Genomic DNA, 16,201 nt, shown 5'->3' with positions numbered 1-16,201 from the left:
TTCCCTTTTCCTGTGTGTCGTACTGAGGATGGCCTTGAAATGACTGTGCATCAAAAGCTAGCCTTGAAATTCTGGCCCTACTAATAACTCCCACGTGCTGGGGCAACAGCTGTGCAGCCCTGACTTCTTTTTTTGTTTTGTTTGGAGGACCTTGCCCATGCTGGACAAATACACCGCCCCTGAGCTGTGCCACCAGACAGAGTCACTGTGTAACACTAGGCTGGTGTTGAACTTTCCATCCCCCTGCTCCCCAGAGGTTACAGACAGTTCTACCACTCTCAACTGCAAGTTTTCTTTCTTACCGTGTTGGAGCCTAGGGCCTTCCACGTACTAAACACATTCTCTACTACTGAGCACCAGACCTCTTTGTCTCAATCTCCTAAACGCAGCTTGGTGAGAGATTCCATGTCTAGCATATCCAAGGTCCTGGGTTCAGTCCCCAGCTTGCATAGATATGTGTGCCTGAATGCCAAAGGGAAAGAGAGAATGACCTGGAAACCCTCTACACCAGTCTACTAAGAGTAGGAAATAGGAAAATGTGGGTTTGAAGGAGTTCAGAATGTTATAGGTAGACAGTTTTATGTATCCTTTTTAATTTTCTATGTATGTATATATCTATTGGTTGATTGAGACAGAGTCTCTCTATGAAGCTCTGGCTGTCACGGAACTCACTATGTAGAGGAGGCTGGCCTCAAACTCCGAGATCTGCCTCAGGAATGCTGTAGACATTTGTTTTTCAAGGGAAAGGGGTTTTCCACCTCTTCAGTCCCTTCAGTAAAAATGGTCAAAGGAACCACTTGTTTGTAGTGGAACACACCTTTAGTCCCAGAACTCTGGAGGCAGTCAGGTGGATCTCTGTGAGTTAGAAACCAACCTGGTCCTCATAGTGAGTTCTAGGCCAGCTGAGTTACAAGGTGAAAGCCTGTCCAAAAACTAAAGGAATGGAAGGTCTCCTGCAGGCCTTTAATCTCAGCACTGCAGAGGCAGAGGCAGGTGGACCTCTGAGTCCAGGCTAGCCTGGTCTGCAATGAGTTCCAGAACAGCCAGAGCTATACAGAGAAACCTTGTCTCAGAAAAAAAAAAAAAAAAAATTTGAGGCCAGCCTGATCACAAAGAGAGTTCCAGAACAGCTAGGGCATCTAGAAAAACAAAACAAGCCAGGCTTAGTAGCACACACACACCTTTAATCCCAGTACTCAGGAGGCAAAGGCAGGTGGATCTCTGTGAGTTCAAGGCCAGCGTGGTCTACAAAGTGATTCTAGGACAGCCAGGGCTGTTACACAGAGAAACTCTGTCTAGAAAAAAACTTAAAAAAAAGAAAAATGCAGTCCGGGAAAAATGTCAGGTTCTTGAGTGACATTCCCAATTTATCCTGTTACCCACTGAAAGTTTCAATGAACCCCTCTTTCAACTGCCCCAGTGCCTCAGGCACACTCACCTCCATTTGGGACTAAGCAAATAATGCCAGTAGTGTGGCTCAGAAGCCTGGCACATTCACTAACAACTTGTAACTGGTTGTGGCACACTTATAATCCCAGCACTTGGGAAGTGGGGCCAGAAGGATCAGGAGTTCTAGCCTGAGACTTACCCAAATAGTGAGCTTGAGGCCAGCCTGGGCTACAGGAGACCCTGTCTCAATAAATCAACAAATTACATAAATAAAACATGGGCCTTGGAGACAGCTCAGCAGGTAAAGAAAGGTGCTTGCCACTGAGTCTGACAACCTGAGTTCAGTCCTCAGACTTCACATGGTGGAAGGAAAGAACTTGTACCCATGAGTTATCCTCTGAACTTCATTTATACCAAGGGCATGCACACATACACTTTAATAAATAATAAATGTAAAATATTTCTTGGTTTTTTTCAGAGAGGGTTTCTCTGTGTAGCCTTGGCTGTCCTAAACTCACTTTGTAGACCAGGCTGGCCTTGAACTCAGAGATCAGCCTGCCTCTGCCTCCTAGTGATGAATTCTTTAAAAAAAAAATAATTAACTGGATGTGGCAACTCACACTTAGAATCCTAACACTCTAAATCATAAAGTCATTAAGATGTGTTTGTTTGTTTGTTTGTTCCCGCCATGCTCCCGTATTGAGATCAGAGGATGTTTTGAAGAAGTTGGTCCTCTCCTTTCACAGTATAGACAAGTTGGTGAGGCTCAGTCTCAAAAAGTAGAAGGGCTCAAAAGCCCTGGGTTTGATCCTCAGTGTCACATAAAACCAAATGAGGCCACCCTGACATGTACCTGAAGCATGTGAGAGGCAGAGGCAGGTGGATCGCTGTGAGTTTAAGGTCAGGCTGGTCTACAGAGAGAGTCCAGGACAGCCAAGGCTAAACAGAGAGACCCTGTCTCAAAAAAAACAAAACAAACAAAAACAACAACAAAACCATGGGTGGCCTTCATGGCACTGGGATTACAACACTGCCTCTACCATGCCCAGCTGAGGACAGTCACCAAAAAAGAAGCCAAAAAAACCAACGTGTTTACAAAATGTATAAGTGGAGGGTCACAGGTGATGGGTAGGCAGGAGGGCGGGGCAATCTCTGTGATTAGATGCTGCCTTTATCAACTTTTAAGTCTGAGGGTAGGGAGGTTAGGCAGTCAAGAGGAACTATTAATTCTAAGAGTTTTATCCTTAATTGGGAGCAGGTACTGGAGTAGATAGTAAATACTTGTTAGAAGGAACCAAAGATAGCCCAGGATCATTTTGGCTCTTACTGCTTTCCATCTCTACATCAACAAGTTCTCAGCCAAGGTCAGTCACTGCCAGGATCTTCAACGTAGGGCCTGCTCGGGACCTCGGCTCACAAAGCATTATCCTGAAAGGAACACATATGCTGTGACCCTTTAATACCTTAATGCCATTCCTCCTCATGTTGTAGTGACTCCCACTATAATATTTTTTTCAATTTATTTGTTATTTATAGAATATGCTGCCTGAATGTGTGCCTGCATGCCAGAAGAAGGCACCAGATCTCATTGTAGATGGTTGTGAGCCACCATATGGTTGCTGGGAATTGAACTCAGGACTTTTGGGAGAGCACCCAGTGCTCTTAACCTCTGAGCCATCTCCCCAGCCCTATCATATTATTTTCACTGCTACCTCATAACTGTGGTTTTGCTGCTGCTGTGAATTATAACGTAAGTATCTCTGATATGCGACCCCTGTGAAATAGTCATTCAAGCCCCTGAAGGAGTCATGACCCACAAGTTGAGAATCACTGATATAGATGCTCACCACGGTAACTCCAGTTACAGGGGATCCAACACCCTCTTCTCCCTAAGCACCAGGCAAACACGTGATGCACAGACATATGGATTGGCAAAACCAAATCCAGCAAGTTAAAAACAGAGGCCCAACTTGTTTTGTATCGATTTAGTAGTAATTGTACTGGGTGGTGGGGGATGGGGAGTGGGGTTGCCAGTACTGAGGCTGGAATGTGGACGTACGAAGACAATTTAGTGGAGTCTATTCTGTTCTTCCACTGTTTGTGGGTTCTAGGGAGTCAAACTCAGGTCTTTTTTTTTTTTTTTTTTTTTTTTAACCAGCTGGCCCCTAGGAACCACTTTCTTCTCTACTTTACAGGAAAGTAACTGACAAGATCAGCTTTGTTTCTTCTGCTTCCTTCAGACCTATTTAAAAGTCAACTCCTCTGCCCCACTCAAAGCCAGTAAAGACCTAGAAACTAGTCAGGAGGTGGTGGTGCATGCCTTTAATCCCAGCACTATTGAAGCAGAGGCAGGCAGACCTCTGAGTTGGCCAGCCTGGTCTACCCAGTAAATTCCAGGACAGCCAAGCCTACACAGAGAATCCCTGTCTTGAAAAACAAGCAAAAACAACTTTGGCAGAAATGGTTTATTTTAGCTCACAGTTCCACATTATGGTCCATCATTGCCAGGAAGTCAAAACAGGAGCGTTCAGCATCTAGTCACACCATATCTGTGTCGTGAGCACAGGGCAGTGAGTGTGTGCTCCTGGCGCTCAGCTTGGCTGCTCTGTACTCAGAGTCTGGGGCTGCCAACAAAGAAGTTGTGCTTTGAGCATTGTTCAGGCTGGGGCTTCCCAAACCAGGTAAGACAACGAAAGCAATCAATCCCTCACACAAGCCACACTCCCACAAGCCAAACCCACCTAGAAAATTCCTTTCTGAGACTCTATCTCAGGTGATTAGAAATTGTATCAAGTTGACAATTAAGATAAGTAAACCCGGGGCGTAGTGGCACACACCCAAAATCCCAGCACTCAGGAGGCAGAAGCAGGTCGATCTCTGTGAGTTTGAAGCCAGCCTGGTCTACAAAGTGAGTCTAGGACAGCCCAAGGCTACACAGAGAAACCCTGTCTCGAAAAAACAAAACAAACAAGCAAACAAACAAAAGGAACACCGGATGCTCTTCCAGGAAGAGGGTTCAACCCTCAGTACTCACATGGCAGCTCACAGGCACCTGTGACTCCAGTTCCAGAAGTTCTGATGCCCTCTTCTGGCCTCCATAAGCAATTCACACATGTGGTGTGCGTGCGTGCATACGTACATATATATATATATATTCGTACATGCATACAGGCAAACACCCGTTCCCACATAAAATAAAAATAAATCTTTTTAAGGGAGGGGCCTCTGGGAAGTGGCTCAGCAGTTCAGAGCACTTTCTGCTCTTCCAAAGGACCCAGTTTGGTTCCCAGCACCGCATCAGGTAGATCACAAACACCTGCAACTCTAATCCAAGGGGATCCCATATTCTCTTCTGGCTTTCAAAGGTAACTGCCCAAATAGCAGACTCTCGTACACACACACACACACACACACACACACACACACACTTTTTTAAAAAATATTTATTTATTTATTTATTCTATATAGATGAGTGCTTTATCTCTGTGTACACCTGCAGGCCAGAAGAGGACACCAGATCTCATTATAGATGGTTGTGAGCCACCATGTGGTTGCTGGGAACTGAACTCAGGACGTCTGGAAAAGGAGACAGTGCTCTTAGCCTCTGAGCCATCTCTCCAGCCCCCCACACACTTTTTAAAAATAAATCTGACCATCACAGCTGGATGTGGTGGCACACACCTTTAATCGCAGCACTCGGGTGGCAGAGGCAGGCAGATCTCATTGAGTTTGAGGCCAGCCTGGTCTACAAAGAAAGTTGCCGGACAGGCTGGGCTACAACAGAGAAACCCTGTCTCCAAGAAACAAAAACAAACAAACAAACAAAAAAACCTGACTATCACAGCAGCCCCCTCTGGTAAACACTGCAGTTTTCTCGAGCACGGAACCAGAAGAGTCCAAAGCAAAAGGAATATATGGTGCGTGTGCCAAAGGTGGCAGAAGTGACAGACGTTACTTTCACCCAGCTGAGGAAAGTCACAGGGCACTGGGGGAAAGGGATTATAAGGAGGATGTGTTTCTTCATAGTATAAAATCAGGAGCGGGTGACTGACATGAATACAGCCCCTGCTGCCCGTTACCAGGAGGCGTGCCTCTGACGTGGGAGATGGGAAGGGCACTTCAGCTCTAAGAAGCTCTCTGAAGGGTTTCCGCATTTCTGGCAGGACCCTCCTGCATCAGGCTGTACTGACCACTTTGTTCTGGCTCCTTCCCTCCTCCAGGAAAACACCCACTTTTCCAGGAATTCACAGTAGTGCCTATGCCACACAGAGTTATTTTTAGAAACCGATGTGATGAAATATTCAGAATTGTAAACAACATGCACACGCTTTAGGTCCCAAGTTTGTGCTCGTGCAGCGTCCCAGCTGGCTGCAGAGTGAGATCCCTGGGGAAGGAAAGGGTGTTCTTTGATAAAAGCCTGGGCTGTACTTGCCAGAAAATGTTCAAAACAGGAAGCAGCTCGGGCTCTGAGAGCCAGGCACAGCCATGCTGAGGCTGGATAGTATCCCCAAGGACCCATCAGGGTGTGCTGGGCTGCGGCTGCTGCTGTTTATTTGTCCTTGGTTGGTGAGGCAATAGCTCCGGGCCCTGCTGCACAGAGATTGCAGAAGTGGAGTAACTGGTCAGGTGGCCTGAGACCAACACGTCAACAACTGTCTCAGGGCGAAACGTGCCCAACAGCATATCTGTCGTGGAGTCTCTCAAAGCAGGCGTCCATTGCTGTATGGCCACACGGTAGCAATAGAGTGGGGAGGTGCGAGGAGACTATCTTAAGAAAGAAATGGCTTTTATGGGGAGGGAAGTAGGTGCAAAGGGTCTGTGAGCTGGAAGATGGCACTAGGCAGTCTCCAGCGCTCAGTCAAAGTGTCTCTTTTTCCTCTCTGCCTGGGACATTTCAGTAGACGTTGGTCTCTTCAGGCAAATTCGTCTCATTCTTTTTTACATTTGTTTGTTTGCGTGCTTGGTTGATTTCTGGCTTTGCTTTTTTGTTTGCTTGTGACAGTATTAATATGTAACCCAGTTGGCCTCGAACTTGCAATCAATCCTCTTGCTTCATCTTCCGGAGTGCCAGGATCACAGGTGTGTCCCAGCACACCTCAGTAATAACCTGCCTGTTTTTAGTAACTTGCTGTTTTTAGCGCAGTGGGATCTCTGGTATCCCAAACTGGCCTCAAAGGCACAATCCCGTGGAGGATGACTGTGGGTTCCTGATGCTCTTATGTCATCTACCTCCTGAGCACTGGGATTAGAGGGGTCACCAACCCAGCCTATGTGGTGCTAGGGATCAAATCTAGGGCTGTGTTGATGATTGGTTACCAACACTCTACCACAGGCCTCGCCTAATCCTTTGCTAATTTTACAAAAACAAACCTTTTCAGTTTCACAGAAAAACTGAGCATCAAGTATAGGAATTTCCCAAATGCTCTTGACCTCCAACACACACACACACACACACACACACACACACACACACACACACACACACACTTGCACAGGGTTCCTCTGTCAGGATCCTCACTAGAGTGGTGTCTTTTTGTTAAACTGTAAACCTACAGCATCACCATTGGCACCCATCGCCCACAGCCCACACTGCTTTTGGTACCTGTTCACTGGATCTGACAAGTGCAGAATGCTGTGAATAACCATTTTAAGTCTCCATCCTCCATTTCAACAGCTCATCCCCTGGTAGACCCACTTTTTCTTTTTCTTTTCTTTCTTTCTTTCTTTCTTTCTTTCTTTCTTTCTTTCTTTTTTTACAGACTTGCCTTTTCCAGAATACCATGGGTTGGAGTCTACAGCATAGCATTTTTGGACTGGCTTCTCTCACTAAGATATATTGTTTGTTTATTTTAGAAAGCAGCTCACTATGTAGTCCTGCCTAATTTGGAACACACTAAGAAGACCAGGTTGGTCTATCTCTGCTTTCTCAGTGCTTGCTGGGATTAAAGGTCTGTGCCACATGCCCAACCCAGAAGCATGCTTTTTTTTTTAATGAAAAATTTAAAAATTTATATGGGTAGGTGCTTTGCCTGTATGTGTCTATCTGTGCCCCATGTGCATGAAGTACCCAAGGAAGCCAGAATAAGGCATCAAGTCCCCTGGAACTGAAGTTACGGACAGCTGTGAGCCACCATGTGGGGCTTGGGATTCTGGTGCTCTCCAGACCCCCAGTAATTTATCTTTAAAGGTCCTCTGTGTCTTTTTCTGGCTCAGTAGCTCATTACTGAAAACCCATCCTTTGGGGGCTGGAGAGGTGGCATAGCAGTTAAGAGCACTGGCAGCTCTTCCAGAAGTCCTGGGTTCATTCTCAGCAACCACATGGTGGCTCACAACCATCTGTAATAAAATCTGATTCCCATGTCTGGTGTGCATAAAAACAGAGCACTCATATACCTAAAATAAATACGTAAATCTTAAAAAGAAGAAAGGAGCCGGGCGTGGTGGCACACACCTTTAATGCCAGAGGCAGGAAGATCTCCGGGAGTTCGAGGCTGGCCTGGTCTACAAAGAGAGTTCCAGGACAGCCAGGGCTACACAGAAAAACCCTGTCTCAGAAAAAAAAGAAAACCTTTGCATTGTCTGGGTGAAGCAGTGTACACCCCTCACCTACTGAAGGGTGCCTCAATGCTTCTAAGAAGCTTCGGCCGGTACCAGCACAGTCTCCATGGGTGGTGAGGACTCGGGCTCTGCAGTGCTTCATCCAGCCCTCCTCCCTCTGAGCTCTCCCACGTCTGTCCTGCTGTTAGCACTCAGTCTTGCCCCCAGGTCCCTGACAGGACTCTCCATGCCCACGCCACAGGCTGGCCCTTTGCTCCAGGCGCAGCAGTAAGCATTTTCTCCTGACTGCTTGGCACTGTTCCCTTGTTAACTGCATTTCAGAGCATGTGCTGTCTCAAGAGGGTGCAGTCTCCTGTGGCTGTAGCCCTGGCACTCACTCTGTAGATCAGGCTAGCCTTGAACTCAAAGACTTGCCTCTGCCTCTCCTGTGCTGGGATTAAAATCGTACACCACCATGCCCTCCTTTTGTTTTTTTGTTTGTTTGTTTGTTTGTTTGTTTCTTCGTTTTTCTTTCTTTCTTTTTTTTTATTTAACAAAAGCAGCTGTGGCTGGTGGTGAAAATATATGAAAACACCACATGGTTCCCCCAACTCATACCATTACACATTCTCTCACCTTGGCCATTAGGGTTACTGACCAGCAGAGAGGAAGGAGCTGCCAGGGCTGGGGTTTCAGCTAGATTTAGGGTGGGTAGGGAGCCTGCAGCGCAGAAATGTGCTAGATCTCAAATGGAGACCATAGCCTAGCTCGTGCTCATAGGTGGAGACAGCATGGAAGGAAGACAATCACCACACTGCCACGGTGGGTGACAGAAGGGACATAGGGGGTGTCAGAACAAGGGGCAGCTGTGTCCCCAACTCCGACGTTTAGCCTCTGTTCTCGTCATTCATCAGTTCCCCAAGATCACTTCTTGCCTTCGACGCAGCTCCCCAAAAAACAGGAGCTAGGACTCCCTTGACTAGTTGGATGGGAACCACCTGAACTCCGAGCCTTGAAGACCCCTTTAGGGAGCTCCCCAACACGTGGACCAGGCACTCTGGAGGCACAGGCAGGTGGATCTCTGTGTTCCAGGGCCACGCTGGTCTACAGACTTACAGGATGACCAAGGCTACACAGAGAAACCTTGTCTCAAAAAACTAAAAACAAAAACCAAAATGAATAAAGGACATTATTTAAAATCATTATAGTTGCCAAAATTCCTTCATGCTTGTATACTTAATTCTTCCTAACTTTCAGAACAGATAAGATGGTGACAAATGTTGGACCACGGATACTTTGGGATACTTTGTTCCTCCTGAGGCAATGAGCTTTCCAGGTGGCCGTTTGTTGGCTCACTGACACCCTCTGCTGTCCAAGATGCAGAAACCTGAAAACACACAAGAAAGTGCTCAAGACTGGAAGGTGTGTTCAAATATGTCTGTAGCATTTTATTCAGGTCAGACACAAACTAGGATGCTTCTCACTGTCCCTCCACAGGAGGATAGGCAAACAATGGTGACTTCACGCAAAAGCATAACATCTAGTACAGTAGAGATTTCTGTTGCTTCGACAGAATGCCGGAGAAGAAGGACTTATTTTGGCCCCTGGACAGCCTGCTCCGTTGCCTTGGTCTTGAAGAGAGGTACACCATCATAACGTGGGGTGGGCAAAGGCAGTCAGCACAAGGGGGTCAGAAAGGAAAGCAAATTGAGAGATCAGGAACAACATAAACCCTTCAAGGTCCCATGACCTACTTCCTCCTGCTGGCCCATCCTGCTTCAGCCTGGTCAGTGGATGGCTAGGCTGGTGAACTTACACCCTTCTGACCACCTGGCACCAAGCTCCCAACACACGAGCCTTGGCAGACAGTTTATGTCTAAACTACAACACCCAGCAATACATAAGGACAAACCACAGAAGCAGGCAGCAGTTGGATCTGTGCATGACCACACCCCAGCTTTCCACATCTGCTTCTGCATCCATGGGTTCAGTCAGTCCCAGATTAAAGGGTTGGGCCTTGGCTCAATGGTAGAGAGAGATTGCCTAGTGGGTGTGAGGCTTAGATCCAGTCCTAGGTCCTAGGTCCATGGGACTCAATCACAGATTTAAAATTCATGGTCGTTTGGTTTTTGAGACAGTGTTTCTTTGTCCTGGTCTCACTTTGTAGACCAGGCTAGCCTTGAACTCACAGAGATCCACCTGCCTCTGTCTCCCTGGTGCTGGGATTAAAGGCGTGTGCCACCACCCAAGATAAAAACATTTATGTTTTTGTTTTGTTTAAGACAGGGTGTGGTGAGCTGGGTGTGGTGATCCCAGCACTCAGGAGGCAGAGGCAGGCAGATCCATGTGAGTTCGAGTCCAGCCTGGTCTACAAGGCAAGTCCAGGACAGCCAAGGCTCCACAGAGAAACCCTTTCTCCTGGATAAAAACAGACAGGGTGTGGTGATTAGCATAGTTAACTGGACAGGACGTAGAATCACCTAGAAGACTAGTATCTGGGCATGCCTGTGATATGGGTTAGTTTAACTGAGATGAGAAGATTGGCTGAACTGTGGACAACATCTTTCTCCGGCCTGGGGTCTGGCTGACTAGGAGACAGTGAGAGAGCACAGAATTCCATCATCCTCTGCTTGCTGATAAGGACACAGTGCAGCCAGCAGCTTCATCCTGCTGTTTCCATGCCCTCCTCTCTTCCTCATCGTGATGGACTTCCCTTAGAACTGTGAACCAAACCAAGTGAACCTTCCTTACATTGGTTTGGTTAGATTCTCTGTCAAAGCAATGAGGAAAGTAACAATATACAGGATCTTTTTTTTTTTAGGGGTCGAGTTTCAAGACAATGTTTCTCTGTGTAGCCATGTCTGTCCTGGAACTCATTCTGTAGACCAGGCTGGCCTCAAACTCACATAGGTCCACCTGCCTCCACCTCCCGAGTGCTGGGGTTAAATGTGTGTGCCACCACCGCCTGGTCAATATACAGGGTCTTGTTTTAAATCTCTGACTGGCTTGAGACTTGGTATGTAGCCCAGGTAGGCTGTCCTCAAACTCATGGCAATTCTCCTGCCTTAGGCTCTCAAGTGCTGGAATTCCAGGTGTGTGTCACCTGGTCGATTGAAAAATCTAAAAACAGGGCATGCCAGGCCATGGTGGCACACACCTTTAATCCCAGCACTTGGAAGGCAGAGGCAGGCAGATCGCTGGGAGTTCGAGGCCAGCCTGGTCTACAAAATGAATCCAGGACAGCCAAAGCTAACACAGAGAGACCCTGTCTTGAAACACACACACACACACACACACACACACACACACAAAACCAGGCAAGAGAGCATGTGATGCTCTCACAAAAGACTAGAGTCTAACCCCCACTACACAGATCAGGTGGCTCACAGCTCCAGCTCTAGAGGAGTCCAAATACTTCTAGCTTACACACACACACTTAAAACAAAAAGGGGGGAAGTAAAGAGATGGTTCAGCAGTTAAATGTATTGGTTGCTCTTCCAGAGGACCTAGGCAATTCTAGCCCCCACAGGCTCCTCATAGCCATCTGGAACTGCAGTCCCAGGGGATCTCTTTCTTATGGCCCCCACCAGCACCAGGCACACATGTAGTACACAGACATGCATGTAGTCAAAATACCCATGCACGTAAAAAAAATTTTTAAAAACAAATCTTTCAGAAGCTGTATGTATTTTTAGGGCTGGGCTGAAGCCAAGGCCTCACACATACTAGGAAGTTCTGGAGCCCTGAGCTACACCCCCAGTGTCTTACTTTACTTTCCTGTTGCTGTAATAAAATACTCTGATAAAAAGGAACTCGAGGAAAAATTCATGATAGGAATGGAGGGGATGAAGAGATGAAGGGGATGAATGGATGGGGGGGGTGGAGGGATGGAGGGGTGAAGGGATGGGCGGCAGTTTTAAGTGCATTCAGTTTCCTAACAACCGTAGGCAGTGTGTGAATTAGGTTGGAGGGAGACACACTGGAAGCCAGAGGACCAGGAATATTCACAGGAGAAAAGGAAAGAAAATATCTTTCATTGACAGATCACTTGCTTTGCTTGCTCTGTAAAGCAAAAGCAAACCCGGTGGAAGATAGTCCTCCCATCTATCCCCACACAGGATGATGCGCAGTTAGAACCCGGAGCCTCAGCACAGCCATCCAGCTCACAGATTCACGAACACACAGGTGAGTCAGCGTTAAGGAGCTCAGCTTTGGATAGTACAGGCTGTGTATCCTTCGTTTCCACGTCTGCTCTTGACTGTGGGTGTGGCCAGCTACTCAAGTTCTTGCCTTGACTCCCCAGTCATGGTGAAGCGTAACTTGGAATTATAAACTGAATAAACCCTTTCTCCCTAAGATTTGTTTTTGTCAGGGTATTTGATGCAGAAACAGAAATGAAACTAGGACACAAGGTCTCTGGGTGGCCCAGGCTGGCCTCAAACTCTATGACTAGCTTTTACCTTCTCAGGGCTAGAATGACAGCATGCCACACCCCAATTTATGCTCAGGGTTTCTTGTATGCTAGGAAAGCACTTTACCAGTTAACGACATGCCCAGCCCATCTCCATGGCTTTTTAATCAGATCTTTGTATCCAATCATGGATGTACTGTGTAGTGCACTGCTTTAGATAGTCTTTAATATTAGCTAATGCTATATATTTATAATTATATATGCTATGTGTACCAATATACTTAAAATATTTACTGTTCATGTTATTCTCCCCCCACCCCAAGACTGTGTTTCTCTGTGTATCCCTGACTGTTCTGGATCTCACTCTGTAGACCAGGCTAGCATCTAATTCAGAGATCCACTTGCCTCTGCCTCCTACGAGTTGGGATCACAGGTGTGTGCCACCATGGCCTTGATGCTCACGTTATTCTTTGTAGGTTGTTTTGGATTTTTGTTTTTTGTTTTTTGGTGATTTGCTTGTTTTGGTTTGGGTTAGTTAGGTTACGTCATTGTTGTTGTTGTTTTCTGTTCCGAGGGAGCATTTATAGCCTCGCCCCAATTCCAGTTTACTTTGTTTTCTATGTGTGGTTGAGATATGATCACTTGGCTAGCTCCCTGCTCGTGTCACCGTGCCTGCCTGTTGCCATGTTTTCCCTAACACTACAGACCTGAGCCCTCAGAAATCAAAAGCCAAAATCGATCTTTCCTTAAGTTGTTTTTTTGTTAATGGTATTGTATCCCAGCAACAGAAAGGTGACCAATGCAAGGCCCCATGTCATTGTAATGATTTTACACCCACAACCTAGAAAAACACCATCTGTGCCTCATCTCTGTGCTGTGTCGATCTGAGCTTACTTCAGGGAGTAGATTCCTTATGAGTGACTGCTTGCTGGTCACACAGATAATGCACGTGTTGAGCTCTGACCGTTGAAGTACCAGTCACATGACTCACATCACCCTAGTCCTTGGCTCAACATTTTCACTATCCACAGAGCCTTGGAGTTCATGAAAGGTTTTATGATACTTTTGATATTGTTGTGTGCTTTGACACTAGTAAGCATTTTGTATTCAATAAGTTTTTGAACTGGATATGATAGCATATGTTCATAATCCTAGCATTTAGGAAGCTGAAGCAATAGAATTTAGGTCAGCCTAAGCTACATAGAGAGACGCTAGCTCCAAAACATTAAAAAAAAAAAAAAACCCTAAAACTCAAAAGCTAAACTAAAACTCAAACCCACGCAGATTTTCGTCTTCGCCCCTGCACATCAGGTTGGTAGAAGCTGCCAATGAAGCCATCTGTGCTTAGAATTTTATTTGTGGAAAGATTTTTTAAAATCCATTGATTCAGTATCTTTAAAATCTTTTTTAAAAGCTAATTTTGCTACGTTTCCAGAGCTTTTCATTTTATCTTTAATTTTCAAATTTATTGGCAGAGAATTTATAAAAACTCTCATTTAAAAATATCTGACACATTTTAATAAATGTGTCTGAGATTTGTGAATTGGATGGGTGTGTGTGTGTGTGTGTGTGTGTGTGTGTGTGTGTGTGTGTGTGTGTGTTACATGCATGAGTTAGGGTGGAGCATTCACTTAGCCATGTGTGTGCTGTGCCCACTCACTTGTTTGCCTGCGTGTAGAGGCCAGAGCTCTAAAGGGGACGTGCTCCTCTGTTTTTTTTGGGAGGGGGGGGGAAGCGGCAAGGTCTCTCTCCGAACCTGAACCCGGAGCTTGCTGTTTTGCTAGGCTAAATAACCAGGGAGCCTCCTCTCTGTGTGCTCAGGCACTGGCTCACAGATTTATCTGGATGTTAGGATTTGAGCTCAGGTCCTCACTCTGGCACAAGGAGCTCATCTCTGCCTCTGAGCCACCCTTCTAGTGCCTTTATGGGTTTTCAAACTATTTCTTTGTTACTCTTAAAGATTCTTATTTTGGACTGGACTTAGAAGCAGAAGCTCTCAGTGAGGGCAGTCTATGTCCTGGCAATCTGTTCCCCACAGTTTTCGTTTGGTTTCCTTCATTCTCTTGGCCAAAATTTTAGCTACTACACCACAGCTCCCATCTTATTTTCCTTAGCAAGTTCTTTTGTTGTTGTTGTTTTAAAGACTTATTTACTTATTATTTACCCATATTCTGGCCCTAGGTGTGCCTGCGCACCAGAAGAAGGCACCAGATCTCATTGTAGATGGTTGTGAGCCACCATGTGGTTGCTGAGAATTGAACTCAGGACCTTTGGAAGAGTAGGCTGGCTTTGATCTCACAAGAGATCCACCTGCCTCTGCCTCCCAAGTGCTGGGATTAAAGGCCTGCCCATAATTCCATTCTTATGGCTGAAATTTATCATTGTGTATATACACTGTGATTTTCTTGTCCATTCCTCTATTGTTGGACACCTAGATCAGTTTCATAACTTAGCTATTATGAAAAGAATCGCAGCACAATTATAATCCGTGAGGTTCTGACTGATCTGGAGTCCTTCACGGTGAACACCCAAGAGTGGCATAGCTGGACCATAAGGTAGGTCCAGTTCTCCAGACCTTTGAAGAACTTCAGTAGTGTGGGGACTGGTTTATAGTTCACCAACAGTGTGCAAAGATGTGTCTATTGTCCACATCCTCCTCAATATTTGTTGCCATTTCTTGTCTTTTAAAATTTTTTTAAAAATTAAAAAAAAAAAGCTTTGCCTGCATGTGTGTCTGTACACTGCTTGCATGTCTCGTATTGTTGAAGCCATCTTTCCAGTGCTGACATTTGATTATGTTGTTGGTTTTTGTTTTTGAGACAAGGTTTCTCTGTGTAGCCCTGACTGTCCTGGAAGTCGCTCTGTAGACTAGGAGGCTGGTCTCAATCTCACAGCGATTCTTTTGCTTCTGCCTCCTGAGTGCTGAGATTAAAGGTGTGCACTACGACTGCCTGGCTAATATTTGTTTGTTTGTTTTTGGTTTTTCAAATCAGAGTTCCTCTGTGTAGCCTTGGCTGTCCTGAACACCCTCTGTAGATCAGGCTGGCCTTGAACTCACAAAGATACCCCTGCTTCTCTGAGTGCTGGGATCACAGGCGTGCACCACAGCACCTGGCTAACATTTGATTTCTTGCTTTTTAAAGATTTATTTATTTTTATGTATATAGTGCTCTGCCTGCATGTATACCTGCCCACCAGAAGAGGGCACCAGATCACATTATAGATGGTTGTGAGCCACCATATGGTTGCTGGGAATTGAACTCAGGACCACTGGAAGAGCAGTCAGTGCTCTTAATCTCTGAGCCATCTCTCCAGTCCAATATTTGATTTTTGTTTTTGTTTTTTGAGACAGGGTTTCTCTATGTAGCCTTAACTATCCTGGATTCACTTTGTAGTGCATCCAGTGCACTACAGTGCACTCACTGTATCCACCTGCCTCTGCCTCCCGAGTGCTGGGATTAAAGGTGTGCGCCACTACTGCTGGCACAATATTTGATTTCTTAATCACTGTCATTCTGATAGAGGCTCCTGTAGGTCAGACTAGCCTGAAACCAATGTCACCAACGATGGCCCAACCTCTGTTCCTTCTTTTTTCCCTCATGAGGTGCTGGGGTAAAAGGCACGTGTCACCATTCCTGGCTAGGCATATGAATTTTAAATGTATGTACATATAATAGCAACTTTGACCTTGGCTGTGCAGCCCTTTACTTGCCGTTAGATATTTCAACTTGCTGTATGCGTTTAGGGTTGTGGAATATGGAGGGTAGCTTTCACAGCATCTCCCCTTGATAACTACTGTTTCCATCGTGGCTTTTTAAAAAGCATTTTCTAGCACATCATGTTTATTCTTTGACCAAAATGTGC

Source organism: Acomys minous, assembly GCF_964271855.1.
Source record: "Acomys minous genome assembly, chromosome: 2".
NCBI lineage: Eukaryota > Metazoa > Chordata > Mammalia > Rodentia > Muridae > Acomys > Acomys minous.
The sequence above is the reverse complement of the archived record's forward strand: the minus strand, read 5'-3'. Positions refer to the sequence as shown.